This window comes from Triturus cristatus, chromosome 12, assembly GCF_964204655.1.
Source record: "Triturus cristatus chromosome 12, aTriCri1.1, whole genome shotgun sequence".
Lineage (NCBI taxonomy): Eukaryota > Metazoa > Chordata > Amphibia > Caudata > Salamandridae > Triturus > Triturus cristatus.
The window spans coordinates 34,297,994-34,318,756 of NC_140595.1; the positions used below are offsets into that span (position 1 = coordinate 34,297,994).

At 50.7% G+C, this 20,763-nt stretch overlaps 1 protein-coding gene across 6 annotated transcripts in view; it reads right to left on the reverse strand.

Moving 5' to 3' along the window:
- The window catches only part of LOC146772321 (ectoderm-neural cortex protein 1-like), a 172,064-nt gene that overhangs the window by 67,493 nt on the left and 83,808 nt on the right, over positions 1-20,763 (reverse strand). The window lies entirely within an intron of this gene.

Below are 20,763 nucleotides of genomic sequence, written 5' to 3' on the forward strand. Positions count from 1 at the left end.
TAAGCACAGTACAGGTGCACGTGCTAGTACTGTGTTTCTTGGTAGCCCATGTCAGGCCCCTGACAGTGCTGCGCTTCTTGGTAGCCCACGTCAGGCCCCTGACAGTGCTGCGTTTCTTCGTAGCCCATGTCAGGCCCCTGACAGTGCTGCGTTTCTTGGTAGCCCACGTCAGGCCCCTGACAGTGCTGCGTTTCTTGGTAGCCCATGTCAGGCCCCTGACAGTGGTGCGTTTCTTTGTAGCTCACGTCAGGCCCCTGACAGTGCTGCGTTTCTTGGTAGCCCATGTCAGGCCCCTGACAGTGCTGCGTTTCTTGGTAGCCCGTGTCAGGCCCCTGACAGTGCTGCGTTTCTTGGTAGCCCATGCTGGTCGACTGACAGTGCTGCGTTTCTTGAAAGCCCTGCGTTTCTTTGCTCCCATCACTGTCTCTTTCTGGAGCCCCCCGTTTCATTTGGATTTCTATAAACCCGTTGTGGCAGGCCAGCCCAACTTTGTCTAAAATACCCCAACTGGAGACATTTTCGCTGCTCTCCTGTGAGACCGGCCTCGTGGCGTGGCCCTCCCGACCAGCCAGCCACCCTGCAACCGCACCGATCCCCGATGTCACAGACTTCCGGCCGCCATGGCCCAACAACCCGATGGCCGGCCAAGGCCCCAGCAACACCCTAGACCCTACCACGCATGCCCGGCCGAGAGAGCGAGAAGCCCCCAAGCCAGACCAGGAGACGCTGTCCCTGTCACACCCCTGGTCTCCTCCCCAAGGAGGGTTTCGATCGGCCACCAGGCCCCCGGTGAGCGGGCGCCTCGCCTGCTGGGCGTCTGGAGTCCCTCCCAGACCCACCTGAACAGATCAAAGGGCCAAGCGACCGAAGATCCCAACACCCCGGCCCCAGGCACCAAGACCCCTCTCAGCGAGGACTCCGGACTTCAAAGAGGAGGGGGAGTATAACAAGGGGTGCTGGAGGGACGGGAGGCAGAGAAGACCTGGACCTACGAGAGCCCTGCTGACCTGGTCGCGGCTCCATTGACCCCTGAACCGAAGAACGCTACCCAAACTCTGAACCATCTGAGCCCTGCTAACGCTGTCGCGGCTCCCCGAACTCTGAACCATCTGAGCCCTGCTGACGCTGTCGTGGCTCCCCGAAGTCTGAACCATCTGAGCCCTGCTGACGCTGTCGCGGCTCCCCGAACTCTGAACCATCTGAGCCCTGCTGACGCTGTCGCGGCTCCCCGAACTCTGAACCATCTGAGCCCTGCTGACGCTGTCGCGGCTCCCCGACTCCGAAACCACCTGTGCCTGCTGAGTGAATCACGGCACTCCCCTCCAGAAGAATCGGCAGAAATTGCAGAGAGAAACAACATCCCCCAGCTCGAGGATTGAGAGCTGTGCGAAGGATACTCCGAAGAGACACTGAACTCAAAGACTGTCCCGCTACCCCAATACCCCATCACGAAATCACCGCCGCTTGTGGCGCTGCTTCAATACCTGCATTTGGGATCATAAAGGTCCCTTAAAGCTAACGATAAAGTACTGCCTTACAAAGAACTACTTTGTGGTGTCCCTCTGTCCGAGAGTGCAAGTTCAGTGTGTGCGATCCTAGGTAGGAGACCCTTCCAGGAAGGGCCTCCCCGCCCTAACTCTGGGAGAGGTGGGTCAACGGGTGGTCAGGAACGTATTCCGCAGCCCCCCAGAGAACGCCTTTCCAACATCTCCTGAAAGTGTAAATACAGTCTGTGAAAAGGTCTGGGTTCTCAGCCTGGAGGCAGGAGCCCCATGCACTGCGCCTGGGAACAAAGAGGGAATTGTAAACCAAGTTCAACGAATACTAAAAGTTTAAAATTAATCATAGTAAAAATAAATACCAGAGAAAGCCATTCATAACTACAACCCCCACCCCCCCAAAAGCGGACACAGCCATATAATATTAAAAAGTGCATGTGAAAAAGTACATGAAAAACATTTTTCATGACTTTAGACACATTTTGGGCCTGAGAAGATGGCCTTTTTATATTATCTTAGATCACAGTCCCGCAGTCTCAGGAGGGTGCTCACTACTCTTTAGATGTTTTATGTTCCTGAAGAATGAACGATTCATTATTTAATAATGAGCAGCGCGTGTAACTCATGGGCTCATAGAGATAGCTCACTGTGTTGAGCTCCTGCTGTCGAGATGTGCAGCAGGTCTGCTTGAGAGAAGGTTCCAGGCTGAGCCCGCACATTTTTTCATTTTATCAGAGTTTGCAAAAAGACTGGGGCGGTGGGGTGCAGAGGCACTGGGGCGGCCGGGTGCAGAGGCACTGGGGCGGCCGGGTGCAGAGGCACTGGGGCGGCCGGGTGCAGAGGCACTGGGGCGGCCGGGTGCAGAGGCACTGGGGCGGCCGGGTGCAGAGGCACTGGGGCGGCCGGGTGCAGAGGCACTGGGGCGGGCGGGTGCAGAGGCACTGGGGCGGGCGGGTGCAGAGGCACTGGGGCGGCTGGGTGCAGTCAATGGAGACTGAGGGCACCAGAAGAGATGTGCGATTCAGTATCTACACTGCGGCGACGGTCGTTACCGGCAATGATATTTATCCACTGGTCAGCGGAGAGCAATGAAGATGGATAATATTCTGTAGACGGCCAACACAGTCATCGTCTCGGTCGCCATCAGCAAGTTGCTGTAGATCGAATGGAGGCACCGCCAACCAAGCAGTCACAGTTGTGGGTATGTGAAGAGGATGGAGGAGTTCCACTGTTGTCGGACCGTTACGGAGAGGCAGCGGCCGGCCAGGCGGTGCAGGAGGCGGCCGACAGGGCCACTTGCCCGATAGCACAGGCTCACGCGAATGGAGCTGTGAATAGCTTGATCGGTTGAGCCCAAAGGATCCCTCTAGAATATGGGAGCTGTCCAGCTGCGGTGCTTTCATCTGGCAGGGAAGAGTCACGTTGACACAAGTGCCAGTTCTCTACCACTGCGGTCTTAACGTTCTTTTGCAGAAGTGAGTGGCGTCGACACAAGTGGCGGTCCTCAACCCCTGTGGTTCCTGTACCAGCGGAGGCCGGGAACTAGAGCCTCTAGCCCAAAGGGAGGTTCTTGGTGAGTGGGTGAAGGCTGAAAGGTCTTTGGGGTTTCTTGGAGGCCTTGCATGGTTTCTGGAATAACAGCAGGTCCAGTTGTCGAACCGGTTATAGATGGCGGGGTCTTGCCAAGTTCTGGCTGCATTGATTCAGATCCTGGTCCGGCAGTGGTCCTCTTCCGTCGTCGTCGTCTTTGGTCTGTCGAATCGGAGGATCAAGGTCCAGAGGTGACGCTAAATACTGAATTTAGGGGCATTACAGGTACTGGCAGATGGTAGCCATTGGGCTACTTGTCTTCTAGGGTGACTACACCCTTAGAATGTCCCGTCCCTTTGGAGAGGAGGCATCTCCCTAACCTGATTGGGTCAAATCCTTCCATTCATGATGGAGGATTTCCTAAGGAGGGGTCACATCGGTCCAGGGCACCTCAGGGGTGGTCCTGGCAGAGAGGGGACACATCTCTCCTGACTAATAATCTTCCCTCCAACCTTGCTGCCCAAAAGGGGGCTTGGTCATGGGTGCAGGCATCTCCATTAGCTGAGGAGGCTCTGGCTAGCATATCAAAGGGCAGGAGGCCTTCGAGGCTAACTGCCCTGAATGCTGCACCTGATTGGGGGTAGTTGTGAATCACCTCCACCCCAAGCAGCCTTTGTTCCTGACCCACAACAGCACCGGGGCTCCCCCTTAGGGGGTCGGAATCACGTCTGTGTGGCGGGCTGGTGCAGACCAGTCAGCTGCACTCGAGGGAGTTGGTCGTTTTTCAGGGGGCATCTCTAAAATGCCCAATGAGTGCATTTTGTAATAAATCCAACACTGGCATCAGTGTGGGTTTATTATGCTGAGACGTTTCATACCAAACTTCCTAGCATTCATGGAGCTGTAGAGTTCGTGTTGACAGACTCCCAGCCCATGTACTCAATATGGCTCCACTGCACTTACGTCTGTGAATGGCACAGACACTGTAGAGGCATATTACTCATGCAGCCATGCCCTCACCTGTGGGATAGTGCAGCCTGCCATAGGGCTGTGAGGCCTGCTAGAGGGGTGACTTACCTATGCCACAGGCAGCGGTTGGTGGGCGTGGCACACAGGGATGAGTGCCATGTCCACTCTAAATTTTTGCATTTTTCAACACAATTATCAATTTATTGTATTTGGCACATAATCCATGATCTCCAGCATAATCAGAAGATATTTAGAAAAATATTGTTAGTAGCAACAGCGGTTCAAAAGTTATTAATATACAGTGACACGTGTTGCTGTGCAGTGGAAGGACCTTTGCAAAGGTTGACTGGTCACCTTTCTGTTGCTTATGTGTTTGGGTGTTAAACTGAAACTAATGAAGTTCAGCCAATGCTCAGATAGTGTTAAGTCACAAAATATGCCTCATTATGCTGCATAATTTGCCCTTTCTTACCCCATAATTTAGTCAACCCTGCCACATAATTTAGCCCTCCTCTGCTGCTTATATCCTATGGTGCTTTTAATACAGGATACCGAATATCCATCACGTTTGAGATGGATTCTCTCTTCTGCCAAACTGTAGATCGGGCCATTAGTCATTTGTCAAGAATTTTTGGGTTAGTCAGTGAGTTTGGGTGCCACTTTGCCTCATGTTTCAGTTGTGGTCTTTGCCATTGTAAACGACGAATCAGAAAACGGCATGTTAGTTCAATTGGTTCAACTGAAGATAATCAAGACTACAATTCACAGAATGCAATGGTTTGTTAAATGAAAACCTAGATTGGATTAGGATAGTGTAGGAGAGTAGGGTCTGCTATCCTATGGTCACCCCAAATGTTTGCTTTTTGCTTCACTGGTTTTTGACATATTGACATATTGAGGCTGTGGGCCTGCTAATCAGACCCCCAGCCTGCTGTTCTCTCTACTAAATTGACCCTGTGCACCCTAGGTGCATAACCTATTGGAATTGGATCAACCTGTGAGCCCCTGTACCAGTGTACACTAGGTACCCAGGGCATTGGTGTATCTAAGGCCTACCAGGGGCTGAAGCATGTATTATGCCACCCCTGGCCTAACAAATTTGACACAACTGGCTGATCACTCAGCTGGGGTAAGTTGGTGTAACCACCTCTTACTTAGGTGTAGTATACCTATACATAACCTTAAATGGAACACATGTTAACCTATAAGTCACTCCTATGGCAGGCCTTGACAATCCTGAAGGCAGAGTGCTTGGTTCCATGTGAGATGGTGCTCTGGCATGAGCTGAGCCTGTCTGCAGTGGTCGGAACAACTTCCTTCTACCGTTTCCAGATATCGTCATACCATATACTCTTAAGTGCATTATGAACCTCGCGGTTAAATGCTATCTTTGGTTTGGCTTTATCAAAACATGTCGAGTAAGGTGTCATACGAATTGGAATACTAACCCCTCACCAATTCTGGCGACGGGGTTAGCATTCCACCCTTCTAGAGGGACACGACATGTACAGTACCTGAAACCCGGGTAAAATCAGACATAGCCTCAGCTCCACAAAATGGACGCTGCCACCACAGACACAAGTCTGCCCTCCTGCTGCTGGGAGTCCTTCCAGCTTGGGAGACGTGGACAAAGGGTTTCCTGCCAGGGGAGGTGCGAGCACCAACCCAGACAGGATTTTGTGTATTGGTCAGGTAGGGCTTGAATGGAATCAGACATGCCTGAGGCTCACAAAGAGCCTCGGTGCATATGCCAGTTCAAACCGGTCCTTGGGCACACCAGCCCCGGACCTGGGGCGAGCTGGACAAAGGATTGGGGGTGTAACCACCCCCCTTCCTGTCCGGCCTCTAGAATCCGCTTAAAGGTAGGAGCTGTGTCCTAAGACTTTAGACATCCTGGAATCAACTTAACCACAAGAAGAAGACGGGAACTTCGACGCTCTGCTGCACAGAGGACAGAAGGAAATCTCCCCTATGGTCAGGGAGTGACCATCTTGCTAACGCAAGCACCAACCAGCTATTCGACGTCTGCTTTGCCGCCGCCTCCCGCCGGAGCCCGAGCCCAGAGCCTGACAAGACCTGGACCTCCAGACCTCTCACTGCCCGATCCACAGTCCCTGAAAAGAAGGAACCCGTGGAGGCACCGAGACACGTGGAGCCAGCCATCTTGAAAGACCGACGACAAGCTGCAAGCGCGACAACAGAGGCTCCCTCCAAGTTGTGCTTTGGGTCCTGAGAAGCCCAACACCCAAGCAGCATCTGCATCAAAGGTGAGCCCTCCAGCATCTCCACGATCTGCGTGGGGCCCCTCTGCACTTTGCATCTTGACGCGCCTGCCCGGTCCCTGGCCCGTTGGCTAGTGGCCATTTTGGCAACCTAACTTGAAATCAACGATGCTGGTCTGGTTGCTCCAGACTGGCCTCAGCTGCTCTCCAAAAGAGCAGCCCCTCTGACCTTGCTGGTCAGAACAATCAGCTTTCTTTACTTTCCACGACTCCTGCCTTTGCCAAGGCTTGGTTGCTTCTTTCGAGTCGCCGACACCGCCGACAGCGAGAGCCTGCGTGGGACAGCTCGTGACTTGACTCCTGGACGTCATCGACCTTCAGGGACCACGTGGCTGCGGAGACAAGCTACACCTCATCACCTGTTTGCACCCGACATCGCCTGGTACCTACCTGGTGCCACGCCGGTCACTGGCTAGTGACTGTGAACACTGTCCCCTCTGCTTTCAGGTCTTCTACAACTCAGATCCACTCTTGGATCCACCGCATCTCTTCTGGACCGACCGCCTGCAGCATCTTTGTCATCAGGCTCCATTGAATCGATAGACGAAACCCGACGCACTTCGAGACCTATGCACCCGCTTCCTGTGGGTGAGGTAAAGCTGGCACTTCGGTGCCCAAGTGTAGAGAAACATCTCTAGTATCTGTGTTTTAAGTCTTAAGTTCGTAGTCCATCCAGAAGACCCTTCTAGCAGTAACTTTTGAACTTTTACGCACCCATTGAAAACCTATGGGAGCCCGCGTGCAACTTTCCTCACTGCACACGCGACCCGTGGACCTCCTGGTCACTAACTGAAGTTAGCTCCTTGTAGGCCCAGCGATTCTAGAGGCCCTAGGCCTTTTCCCTTTCCTGTTCGTGGTACTTATACCACTATTTTAGTATATGGTTTGAGTGGCCACCAGGGCCCATCCATATAAAGTGCAACTTCTGTATATTGTGATACTTTTTTGTTTAACGATTTGTGCTCCTGTGCTCATAAAGAGTCTAGGGGATACTTTGAGTATTAAATACATATATATTTTGAATATATATCTGTGTGGTGTCCTTTCATAGAGGGGGGTTAAAGGGGGGTTAAAGGGGGGTTACATATGGTAAAACAGCCTGCTTAACACGCTTTAACGAGTTTAGCCTCAAAGACTGCTTAGCCTACGCTACCACTAGGGCCGCTAGTCCGAAAAGGTTGACTTACAACCACACCATAAGGGTTGCTTGGCATTGTACAAGGTGGTCACTTTAACTAGTGAACATCATATACCAGGCCAACTTCTCATAGATAGACAAGAGGCTGGACAATTAATGTAAAACAAAATGTGAAAAGTCTGTTGGTACTCAGTGGGTATCACAGAAACCCATCTAGTGGTAGTCAACAACCAAATATTTGTCCCTCCATGACACTCCACTCTACTGTATTATACCCCAATCAACTCTTCTTTACCCCATTAACTTTTAGCCATGCTGAACAGCAGCCACTCTGGTGTACAACATTGCTAAAACAATGACAAGCCAATAGCTCTTGCAGAGGCGCTACCTATTGGCTTTGCCAATGCTGGTTACGCATGTTAACACTGGCCAGGCAAAAGTTTCACTTCATTAGTGCCAGCTTGACACCAAAATACAGCAATATTTAACAAAAATTCTAGCTTTCAACTATGCAGTAGCACGTTACAGGATTTAGGAAAAAGGCATGGCTTAAAATAAAGCATAATTCCGGTGGTCCTGCCTATAGCCACCATAGGCTTCTGTGGTTCTGAAGCCTGCTCCAAGCAGGACAGAGGTTGAATGGCCAGTCACAAAGTACCACGAGACCTACATGGACAACAATCTTATCCCATTACTCCCTTGCCTGCTAGCGATTCCAGCCCCCACCAGGCATCCTCTAAACGCTGCCTCATCGAGCCATTCCCATACCCAGCTAGACGTGATTTCCACTGCTCATCCAATTGCACTGTCCCCATAACCCTTTCCTACAAAGTCATCTTCCACGAAGCCTCCCATTCAGACTTTACACACATCTCCATCTTTTTGCCTTCTGGGCCATGCACTCCAAGTACGCTGGAAACCCTACAGTAGTTCACTCACTGCCATAATGCATGCCACAAGAGGCCACTGCATGACAATGTTCACCTGACAAGGGCCATAAACATTTAAAAGCATCTGGCACAATCATCCATACTCTTTTTTTAACTGCTGCCCACCACACCTCACCCTCCACACCACAAGTTTGGTCTACTAGAGGATCCTGATGAAGCCGACTTGATGCACACTGTATCAACCAGAAACATCAACCAGCGTACCATCAACTATGCAACATCGGGGCGTGGTCTCGCTGAGCCGCAAGTTGATTGCACATTGAGTGGGCTCTGCTGGTCTAAATATTTGTCTGCCATCCTACCATTTCAGGGGACTCTGCCTGTAGGAGAGTGGCATCGACTGCATAGTTGCCCCCAACTTTTTGCTGATGTTTTGACTGCTTTATGACTCTAGCCAGGCTGTGGCCCTGCTATCCAGGACCCCAGCCTATCTGCTTCCTCTCTAAACTGATGTGAGTACCCTAGGTACAACCCAATTGGATACTGAGGATACCCTATCAGCCCCTTGTAGATGGTACCCTAGGTACCCAGGGCATGGGTCCTTCAGAGGCCTACCAGGGCTGCAGCACTTATTGTGCCACCCTGGGACAGCCATATCAAATGACACCACCAGACCACTACTGTAGTCTGGGTAAGGTGGTGCTTGCACCCCCTTACAGGGATACAGGTACCCTGTATCCCACCTATGTACAACACATGTATTCTCATTGGTCACCCCTCAAGCAGGCCTTGCTAATCCTACAAGGCAGGGTGCTGAGATATGTGTGAGAGGGAACCTTACCTGAGTAGGGCCCCTCTGCAACCCTCGTAAAACCATTGCTGGGTTGTTTGTAGTGTAGCCATACCATATACTCTTAACCGCATTATAAGTATATCGCGATAGCGTGATAACTTGAGAATGGCTACACGGAACCATATCGTGTTTGGTGTCAAACATGTAGGAATCATACCCCCAAGTCCAGTCATGGGCATGAGGGCATGATTCCTCTCTGCTAGAGGGGCGATATGGGAAAAGCGGCAGAATAGACACCAATTTAAAAGTGCACACGTATCACAAAATGGATGCTACTCGCCACCCACACGACTCTGGCTGCTTGTTGCTGGGGAAAACCCCAGCCTCGGCAGCTGGACAATAGGGATCCTGTGGCAGGGGGGTGCCAGCACCTTCCCAGACAGGCTATGTGGATTGGAACTGGGTGGGTGCACGCTAGGATGCCTTTCAGAGTTGCACGTAGGCTGCTACAGCGCCTATATTCTGCAAACACCGCCTGGAACCGGTTAAGGGGCATCCAGCCCCTCGCCCAGGTGGGAAACACACAAAGGGGAGAGGGTGTAGCCACCCTTTCCCCCCTCAACTTCCATTGGTAGACATTGATCTGGACACTCCCCTAATCTTGTGGATAAAGGTGAATAACGTGTCCCCGGAAAATCAGATTAATCTTGGACTTCACAGACTTGACCTTCGACGAGCTGCTGCCCAGCTGACTGAAGAAATCTCCCTTGGGGTAAAGGAGTTACCCCCCTTCTTGGCAGGCACCTGAAACACTGCAAGTGACCCGGTTGGAACTTCGCTGCTCCTTCGGACATAGACGACTCCTCTCAACCTTGAGGTGGGTTTCCTCGCATCCCAGAGGCCAGTGAGCGTGCCCAGCAAGTCTGAGCACCGTGCACCGCGTGGGTGCCGAGATCCCCGATACCCCAGGACACCGGCCACCTCTTGCATAGCACACGACCCTGACCAGTGGGTAAGTTGTGCTTAGGCCCAATATTGTGCCAACCTCTCAGCAGCAACTGTGCCAAAGATCAGCACCCTAGCTCACTCCGGTGGCCCGTGGGCACTCTTTTACGCACTCCAAATTGCTGCCTTCTGTGGTCCCTTGTCTCTCGACTTGTGGGCCCTGGCGGAGGACAATCCTTACTTTTAAGAGTTCCCCTGGTTGCTCCAGGCCTGCTCTACAGTCTCCTTGAAGGAGGCCTCACAGACCTCGTGGGTCTGCACCAGTAGCTGATTTGTTTATCTTGCATGGGTTGTGGTTGCCAAGGCTTAGTGGATCCAATCCAGACACTAACACCGCAGCGACCCTTATCCTTTGTGGGACAGTTGCCCTCCAGAAGCTGGCCTTCCTTGAAACCTCTCGGAGCCCGTGGCTGCAGATCCAAGCTACACCTTTTCCACTTGAAGCACCAGACATTGAAGGGCTCTTTTCCTTGAGCTCCCTGGTCACTGTGCCGTGACCCAGACTCTGTCCCTTCTGCTTTCAGGTTCTTCTCTACAAGATCTACAACTTCAATCTTCACGGTATCATCGACGCTTTTTGCTAGCAGCAGTTTTGTAAATTTTTCCATTGAAAATCAGCCCGCGACCCGACATCGAAAACGACCTATGCACCCGGCTTCCCTGGGGCAGGTAACAGTGGTACCTCGGTACTCTCGTGGTAGTGGGCTCCTCAAAAGCTTAACTCTAAGTTTTTAACTTTGAACTCCTGCTAGAAGTGTCTTTAATCTGTTTAAATCAAACCGCGACATTCTCCATAGGCTTTAATAGAGATCCCGATAGCAGCTATTTCCACTGCACGCGCCTCCCGTGGGTCCCCTTCCTCATAACCTGGGGTGGATTCTCAAGGGGCCAGCGATCCTAAATGCCCTAGGCATTGTCTGTAGAATTGTCGTGGCTCTTATACCACTTTAATATATGGTTTTGTCCCCCCCCTGGGGCCCTGTGATTCCAGTGCTATTTATTGTATCTATAAATGCTTGTTTGAATTGTAACTTTACCTCTAGCGTCATAAAGAGACTTGTGGGATTCTGTTTAGAGTAAATACATATATTTTATATATATACCTGTGTGGACTACTCTTTCATTTGGTCATTCAAGAGGTTATCTATGGTAAAACAATAAGCTTAACACTCCTTCAAGACTTAGCCTGAAGGCTGCTCTCCACAGCTACCGCTAGGATAGCTTTCTTTAAAGGTTGTCTTTTAAACCTATCACCTTAAAAGTCGAATTGGAATGGTGCAAGGTGGCCACTATAACTAGTGACCAGCATATGCCAGGCCAACTTCTCACACTGCCCAATCACGCTCAGCTGGTCTACAGTCACAGCTTGAAGCCTGTGGGAGCTGGACGCTCCTACATGCACTCCAGAACACCACCAGTGCAACGAACCCACCACGGCCTACCTTGCCTGACGTGGGCAGGCAGCACGAGACTGCAAAGCCTGAAGGACGATCCGTCTCTGCCGGGCAGGCTGGCCTGTGCACCGCAGGCAGCTGCGTGTTGTTGGGCCAGAAGGGCTGCAGATTGTATCCTGTATCGGGGGTCACTTGAACCGGCAGAGAGTGGCTGCAAAGAGGCCTTAGACAGCCTGCACTTCTGACTGATGCCACAGGGCCGGTATGGAACATTGTGAGTTGTGGCAGCCGCGACCACTAGCTGATTTAGGGTCTCTGTGTTTGGGATGCCCCCCACTTCACCCCCAAACTCACTAAGTGAATGCCAACTGTGGCCGGAGGACCACAAGGGCTGCTGGTTATCTTGCGGTGCCGGTCCCCGATGGGCACATGCAGCACGAGGACCGGCGGCACCCGTTTTCCTGCACACACAAGTGCCTACTAAACTGGGCACCCATAGATCTATTTCTGGTAAGCAGTGAATGCTGCTGCAACCTTTTCATAGCCTGCACGGCACACAACTCATCTTTGGACTTCACACCTCTCCAGAGGCTGAATTCACACCGGACCCCTACATCTGTGCCCTGTATCATATTCATGTTGCTGCTGGGGTGCGGTCTGGTGCATCGCCTCCCGCTCGCCACGGATGACCTGGCGCTTTGCTGCTGGCCACCCTGATCACGCCGGATAGGCCAGACAGCACATGCTGGAGACAGATGTTTGCAGCCATTATATCCTTTGCCGCGTTGCCACAGAATCCCACGCTTACTTCTCGTAGATATAAGAGTGAGCGAGGCCTGTTGGTACCCCAAGTAGTTGAGAGGGTGCTCGGCTGAGGCAGAGCCTCTAGTGCAACTTATTGCAGATATTGGATCCACCTGACTGGACCTGGTTATATAGATGGATGACCCCACATCTAATCTAGAGGATCCGCCTTCCACTGGGCTGGATGCACGCAGCGATGTGCCCGATTGCTGCACAATGGAAAAGGCGGATGCCAAACAATCCAAACTCTCGTTTGATGGTAGATGTCACACCTGCCAGGTGGAAAAGCCTCAAGATACCGAAAATAATACCACGCAGCCTGAGGAGCATGCTCCGACAGATTATGACATCCACACAATACTAACGGACGTCAAGTCTAGCCTGAAGACTATAGACTCCAAACTAGACCTCCTTGCGGCTCAGCTGGACCAAGGGAAACAGCGACTGGATAAACATGACGAGAGTAGAAACCAGGGTCTCTGATTCAGATGATAGGCAGGTTGAAACTAAGCAGCATATGATGCGGATGGATAAAGTTCTAGAGATTATAAAAGCTAAAAAGAGACCGGAGGCCCGCTCCAGGTGAAACAACTTGCATATTAGAGGGATTCCGGAGACCATGACCATCTCAAAAATGGAAGACTATGTAGAGGCTTTACTTCGAGAGCTTTGTGGCATTGACCTATCGATATTTATTTTATAGAGCCCACCGCTCACTGGACTCCAGACCACCGCCGGTAGCCCCCGGCCAGGCCAATAGCAACTCACCTATTGAACAATCTCAACAATTCTAAAACAGGCCAGCAAGCGTGGCGTGATACAACACATGAGCAACAACATCTCCTTCTATCCGGACTTCACCTTGGAAGTGCGGGATGCAAGTCGCAAGTTTCTACCCAATAAGACAATCCTCTGGCAGGCCAACGTGACATACGCCCTCCAGTACCTGGCCAGGCTGCATATTCCGCACAAGGACAAAATGCATTTCTTCTCAGAGCCCAACGCTGCCCTGAAATTTGCCAAACAAATCAGCAGAGCTCGACGTTAACCCCGGACCACGCTGTGCTCTCCAGAGGGTGCCCAGATGAGCGACTGATGGCACAATGGACCTTTCCAGTATGCATCTGCAATTCACGGTGGGCGCGGGAGGTATGTTTCTCATTTGGCCCATCCGTCTCAATTATTGACCGTTAAACCTTATTTCTGCACCTCATGCCACCGTGCACACATGCATGCTGGCATGTTTAATGTGGTGTTCCCCTGGTCACAGATCTCTGCCACCCCGCCTCGATGGGCAGAGTAGACTACTTGGAGTGTCCACATGCCAGAGAATTACCAAATAGTTCCATTTGTTTGTAGTTTCCTGTTTTTTTATTGCAGTGTGGGTATTATGTCACAACCGGTTTTGGGGGTTGGTGTGGGTTTTAGGGAAACCAAGGGACTCCAGTTCCTCATCTCATATGTTGGTTGGGATGTTCTGATGGAAGGTTTTTTTGTGTTTGTTTGGCTTGTTTGCAAGGGAGGTGGGAGTCTAGACCACCCACGACACTGGCAGTACCAGTCATACTATGTCGCCCGGTCTCATATCTTTTGTCCTCCGTCATGAACACAGCTACTATAATATCTATACACACTACAACAGGCAGATTTGATCTGCATTAGACCAAGAAAGATAACATGGCCTGCATATCTCAACTAACATACGTGGTTTAAACCACTGTAGGAGGTCTCGATTGGTCCACGCGTATCTTATGCGGCACAAAGTTGATGTTTGCTTCCTGCAAGAGACCAGTCTGGCCAGTGAAGCTGCACCTGGACTGCGCACACTGGAGGGGAGAAACCCATTCCTCTGTATTCTCCAATTATGCCCGAAATACTGCTAATAAGAAGCCTCCCTTGGTACATATGCCTCTGTGATAAGGAAAGCAGATAGGTTATCCGCGTAGGTACACAGCATGCATACTGTGTTGTACGGCCCCGGAAACTGCAGAACGGCGAGCTCTTCAGGGTCACGCCATACTTTACCCCAGGAATACTGAAGCAAATACAAGTTGGGGAATTACTCCAAGGTTCGTCCATTACTGGGACAACCATTACTTAGAGGCTCCAGATCGACAGAATCGCTTCTATACCTCTTAAAAACCAACCTTGGAGAGACTGTAGGAACATTATGGACATGTTTCCATAGCCGTGAAAAAGTGTAGGTGGGCAAAACACGTGTTGGCTGTGGTGTTTTGGACAATACTGTATAAAAATCTGGCTTAGAAGTAAACGATATGGAAGAATTTGACTTTTGTGGACTGGATTTGATAGTTACAACAGAACTATACCAAGAAGGGATCTAGCTGTGTGAACTGGACTGTGTGTGTGTGTTGGAGTGCATTTTTTCTTCTTAGATGTTATCCTCGTAAGCACACTGTACATGCAGCCCCTGACCATGGTGGCAGTTTACGGCCTGAACGTTGACGACCCAGGTTTTTTTCTGCATATCTGGGGGCAGTTAGTATAGACTGGACCTCAGACTGCGATACGGGTGGAGACTTTAATGTAACGCATGAAGACAACATGGTCCATTCCAGCACTTCCAAATACCTTAAACACACAGATTCTAGACAACTTACAAGACGTCTGACACCTTACACAGTGAGATGTACGCAAGGGCACTTTGTCCAATTTTGTCCTAGAACACCTGGTATCCAAGGGTGCTCTTGCTTGGTCCATAACACCCCCCCCCCTCCCCTGTGTTCACCTGGCGCTTACCACCATATGCACTTCGTGATCTAGTATTTAAAGAATATATCGGAACCGCTATTGATTATTTCTAGCACAAAAGGTTCGGAGCACTTGCCCTCTACCCTATGGGAAGCCTTCAAAGTGGTTATACAGGGGTTAGGTATAGCTAAACAATCGGGAGTGCGGAGGGAAATTCATGGGATGCTGTGCAAATTGGAAGCACATATCCAAGCCAGGTACAAGCCCCCTCCGTTTTCGCAAAGGCCCGTACCAGGAAGAGGCGGTTAGGGAGGCAAGTCACCTTGGCAAGGAGGCTCAGGAATGCTGGAATGGTGAGGGGGACCACCCCAGAAACCGCTTGGAGGGTTGCTGCACAAACCACTTGCATCCAGTTTTGTGGCAGAGCTCTGGAATGCAGAGTCCCAGCTCCCTTACTCCCTACCGAAACAGTTCCGCATTATGTCCTCCTACTACTCCCAGCTACCCTGATATTGGGCCTGGATATGCTCAAGACATATCTTGATCCCATACAGTTGCTACGGTTGGACTAGGCCAACCCGGAGTTATTTGATTCACCAATAAAGCCCAAGGAGATCTCCTGGGTCATGAACCTCCCCAGGAATAAGACCCCAGGCTGCACAGTCTAACCTCAGCCTTTTACAAGGAGTATACCCCACTCCTAGTCCCACATGTGCTAGAAATGTACCAGGATCTCTCCCCTCGCCTCCTGTTCTTGAGAAAAATCAGTCAATCCTGAAGCCAGCCGAACACTGCGATTCCCATCGCACCCTGTCCCTAATATAGGGCATAGGATTAATACAATGGTGATTGCAAACAGCTTGCAACCCCTTAATAGTGAGGCCAGACCAATCAGGCTTTGTTCCTTGGCGAGCTACCTCGCACAGTCAACACCATGTTTGCGGTGATGCCTCACATGCATCCCAGTATTCCCGCAGCCGCCGCACTCTTGGATGCCACCAAGGCCTTTGATTCGTTAGACTGGGCGTTCTTCTCACCACTGTTCCAACAATTGGGACTAAGCTCTAAGTTTACCAAACAAGTTTGGCTTGCCAGTAGTCTACACCTCTGAATACCCGCTGAAACAGGCAACAGACCAGATTAAATATCAATGAATATGGCTGAGATCCAGAGGAGCTCTGGCGGGTTAACTATGGACCGGTGATCGATTGGCGGGAGACCCATATCCAGGAATGGATCAGGCTTCCGTTGTCCATGACCGGTTGCATCGCTATTGCAAAAATGATTGTGCTCCCTAAGTCCTTGTATCTTTTGGTCAATGTCCACATTCCACTCACGGGGCAATTACTCAAACACTTAAGTCTAACAATCTCACGCAGGTATGGGCTCGTAAACCGCAGCAAGTCAAACTCCTCACATTGCCACTAGCACGGAGCAGTCTGGGGACACCAGACATGCAATTATATGTTCTATGGTCACAGGCCCAGTTCAGACACCACTGGCTCCAACGGGCATGGGGCGGGACTATGACCCTGTTTTGAAGGGGCATTACCAGGTAGCCACCAAAAATCACCATAGAGTCAAGAATTAAAGGGCGGCCTACTTTGCCGACTAAATCAGAAATCACAGTAATCCTGCTAAAAGCGTTTTTTCAATACTTAAAGATGTAAAATCTGCAGGGCCACCGAAAGCGCCGTGATTTAGTCTGACCAGCAATGTGAGGCTCTGGCCGCCTTCTTAATTATGAAGGTTGAGAACATCTACAGGACCTTCCCTCACACCGCGATCAGGCCCGGCCCTTTCCACAGGCCCCAGGCTGCACCCCACACACGGTCTTCCCACTGATCTCTCAAGATGAGCGGCTTACGATCTGCAGTAAATTTAGATCAGGTTCCCCTGCAGATCCTGAGCAATTCCTCAAGTCTCTGCCCCACTTGCCTTTTTGTCAGCTGATTCCAAGCCCTGGGGACAACTGCCACGGACATTAAACAGGCCATGGTGGTCCCCCTTTTAAAGAAACCCACATTGGACACCTCTAAACCAGAGAACTTTCGTCCTCTCTCTCCTGCCGTGGGTGTCCAAGATCACCGAGGCCTACATGAACGCCATTCTGACGAGATTCCTAAAAAAGTAGGACACTTGACTTCTCAGAATCGTTTCCGCCCGGGTCACAGCACAGAGACAGCCCTCCTAGCTGTAACCGAACACCCGAGGGTGGCCTTAGATGCTGGGCAAACATCGGCACTGATCCTCTTAATGCAATGTTCAACCCTCTCTCAGACTCTGTTGCAACATCTAAAGGAGGCTGGCATTGAGGGTCCTGCCCTAGGCTGGTTTGCCTATTTTCTAACCGAAAGAACCTGTTGGGTGCGCCGCGCCGCACCGCGCCCCCCCCCCTCCACCTCCCTGACACTATTAAACAAGGGCTCAACGCTATTCAACCTATATGTTGAACCTTTAGCAGCGATAGCCAGGAGTAGAGGACTAACGGTAGTATCATACTCCAACGATACCTAGGTGGTAGTGGCACTGACTGCTCTACACAGGATGCATTTAAGTTCAGGAGCGATCCAACAGCCATCGATGAGTGGATGAATGCCAACTGCCTCCACCTAAATGTGAGCAAATCAGAGATTTTGCTTGTGGGGAGACAGAGCTGTGGGGTGACCGCTGGTGGCCTTTGACATTGGGTTGCGCACCCGCACCTCAACAGGTGATCAAAAACCTGGGAGTTTGGGTTGATTCTGCCCTTAACTTCCAGGCCCTAATGAAAAAAGTAGCTGGGACCAGTTTCAGACTCCTGCGTGGGCACAAACCCCCGTTGGGCCGCTTAGATCCCACAGTCCGCCAAGTCATCATCCAGGCCTCCATTCTATCTAGGCTGGATTACACCAGCTCACTTTATCTGGGGGCTATTAAGGCTGAAATCCTATGACTGGAAAGGGCTCAAAATGCCACTGCCAGAACCCTACTTAGCCTCCCAGGAACCTGACCCACGACTAACGCCATCTGCAGACTTCATTGGCTGCCGGAGGCGAAATGCACCGAGTTGAAGTCTCTCTGCATTGCTCACAAATTCATGAATCACTCTTCCCCAGATATCCTGGTGAATCTGCCATCACCCTACATACCCACTCGCCAACTACGTTCCATGGGCCAGCATCTGGAAGCTGTTACTCAGGTGAGGAGAGAGAAGGATGCACTTGCCACGTCCTGGCTAGGGAAACTAACTCTTGGTTCACATCTGTAGCATCAACAACCACACTGCATTTCGTAAAGCCATTAAAAAACTAATCTTTTCCCTATGTTATAGGACTTACTGTTCTCTTTCAATATCTTCCGCTACAGTCAGTACTGGAACTCCCCTTTACTGGGGCAACTATGCCCTCTACAACACTCACCGCACCATGTTTCAGCTGCATCTAGGAGCATAACCAGACCTACCCTTGCAACAAAGTTATTCTAACCCAATATAGCATTGGGACAGACTTCGGCAACACGCTGGTCTCACCCAATATACTCCCTCCATCCAACTCGCTATCAAGACAAGACTTCCCATAAGCATTGGATATTATATTAGGTACGTGCTGTATGCCAGTCACTACATCGTACCTTCCCTGCCAGAGCTCTACTTGCACAGGAGTAAATCCACGAGGAATCCCAAGGATGGATTACTCATCTTTACACACTCGTTGAATGCCACCTCCGACAGATTGTAGGCATGGGTCATGGACTTCAACTCTTTTCTCCTCCTCCCCTCCTCCTCCTCCTCCCCCCCGGCTGAAAAGGGGGCCTTCTGCTGTCGACAATTAAAACTGTGGTCCCTGAACTATCAGAGGCTCATACTTTTATATACAGTGCCTATATTCCTACACCACTACTTACCTAAGACAGGATTTAATCCAGACTCTAAATGTAGGCGCTGCCATGTAACTCATGCCCCATTTCTTCCTTGCACAGCACTGCCCTAGAGTTCTGGACAGAGGTATGCTCCGTAATAAGCAATGAAGACACCACTCTAATGACCCATGATGTGCCTTCTTGGCTACGTGAAGGACAGGTTTAACCATCACCCACTATCTCCTACCTTGGCCAGAGACACGCTGGACAATTAGCAGTCTGGGACCCTTGTAAGGTTGTCTGCACATGGGGCAGGGATTTGAGATACATCACTCACCTCATAGCATCCAGATCTGCCAGTTACACGAGCCAACAGATTCTCAATTACCAATGTATGAACACCCAACTCTACTCTCCAAGGAGGAACAAGAGGCAGGGGTAACAGACTCTCCTACCAAGCCCCTGCAAGGACTGAGTGACAGGAATGAAGTCATGATAACGCTCTATGGGCCCCGCAAGTGGCACTGCTGGACATGATCTTGGTGGGGGTGTTGAGACCTCACCTGGAGGGTCTGGTCTGTTTGACCAGGGTCAGACCTCTAACATACCTTGTGAAATACTGCCAGGCAAGATGTAGGGAACTCGGGCCAGAATAGTTCAGAAAGCTGGATTCAACAATTGCAAACAGAGCATTGACCCCCTCCCCTCCACCACTAGCACCATTCTCATAGCCAGCATACATTGGACGAAACTTAAGGGAGAAGCAGTTCTGTAAAATGGGGTCCCTACCAGTCCCAAGAATGTGCTTTATTCCATCTTCTAATGATGGGCCTGGATACTATTAGCAAACAACCAACCCACAGGAGAGCCCCTCTGAGGAAACCTTGATCATCCTTTCCCATTCTCAAAATTAGCACAGACAATGCAGTTCAACACTTTATTTTACAATAATGTGAAGCTGTGAAATGAGACCAGGTCTGGCCACCAAAGATTTCCTCCGAGAGGCTTCCTGTGGGAGGAGAGTCACCTAGAAAACAAGATGAACATGAGTGAGGACAGCTACGGCCACCAGAGATGAAGCATCCAAAACAAACTAAGGCTAACAGTATTTACAGGTTTACTCCTCCCTCTGCTGTAAACCAAACCAGTAAGATTCTTCCTTCAACCTACAGTGGAGAGTGCGCCGTCACAAGCAGACCAGTATATAAAATGGAGTATGCACAGGTCACTGCCTTGTGAGCTGGTTTTAAATTGATGTTTCAAGAACACCTGTATACATCCACCCCCTTGTAAACTTCACTCCTTGAAATTAATTCCTCGGCCTCCCTTTGTGTGCAGAGATGACAGCATGTAGGAGCCGCATCATTCTTATGAATCCTACAACCCTACACAGACACCATTTAAGACCCATGGGAGTCTCTGCTACGGAACACATTAGTGTATGGTACCAGATTTAAGGTTCCCTTTTCCTCCTCCAACAGGACGGTGTGGGACACTTTCTATGCACTCTGATCTTCGCGTAGTTGACCCATTTTCCTTCAGCCTCAGTTAACACTTTAGCCGAGTGATGCAAGTGACAAGACTTGTGCCAACAGTTCAATATCCCCAATCCTTGCAGGGCGAGTTCACATGGTGAGCCGACTCATTGTCTGGGACAGCTTCATAGTCTGGACCATTAAACCCTCCTAGATTTACCTTCCAAACCACACCCTACTGCCCAATAGTAGGATCCGCCGGTCACAGACCTGGCACAGCACATCTGTTAATTCTCACATGTACTCTCCTGGCACAGTAAACTACTCCAACCCCTTGATGCACTTCCTATTCTCCAAGTCCCCTCCACCTCCAGTCCTCAAAGCAATATCACCTTACTCGTGCCATTTCGCCACCACCGTGGATCACTGCTT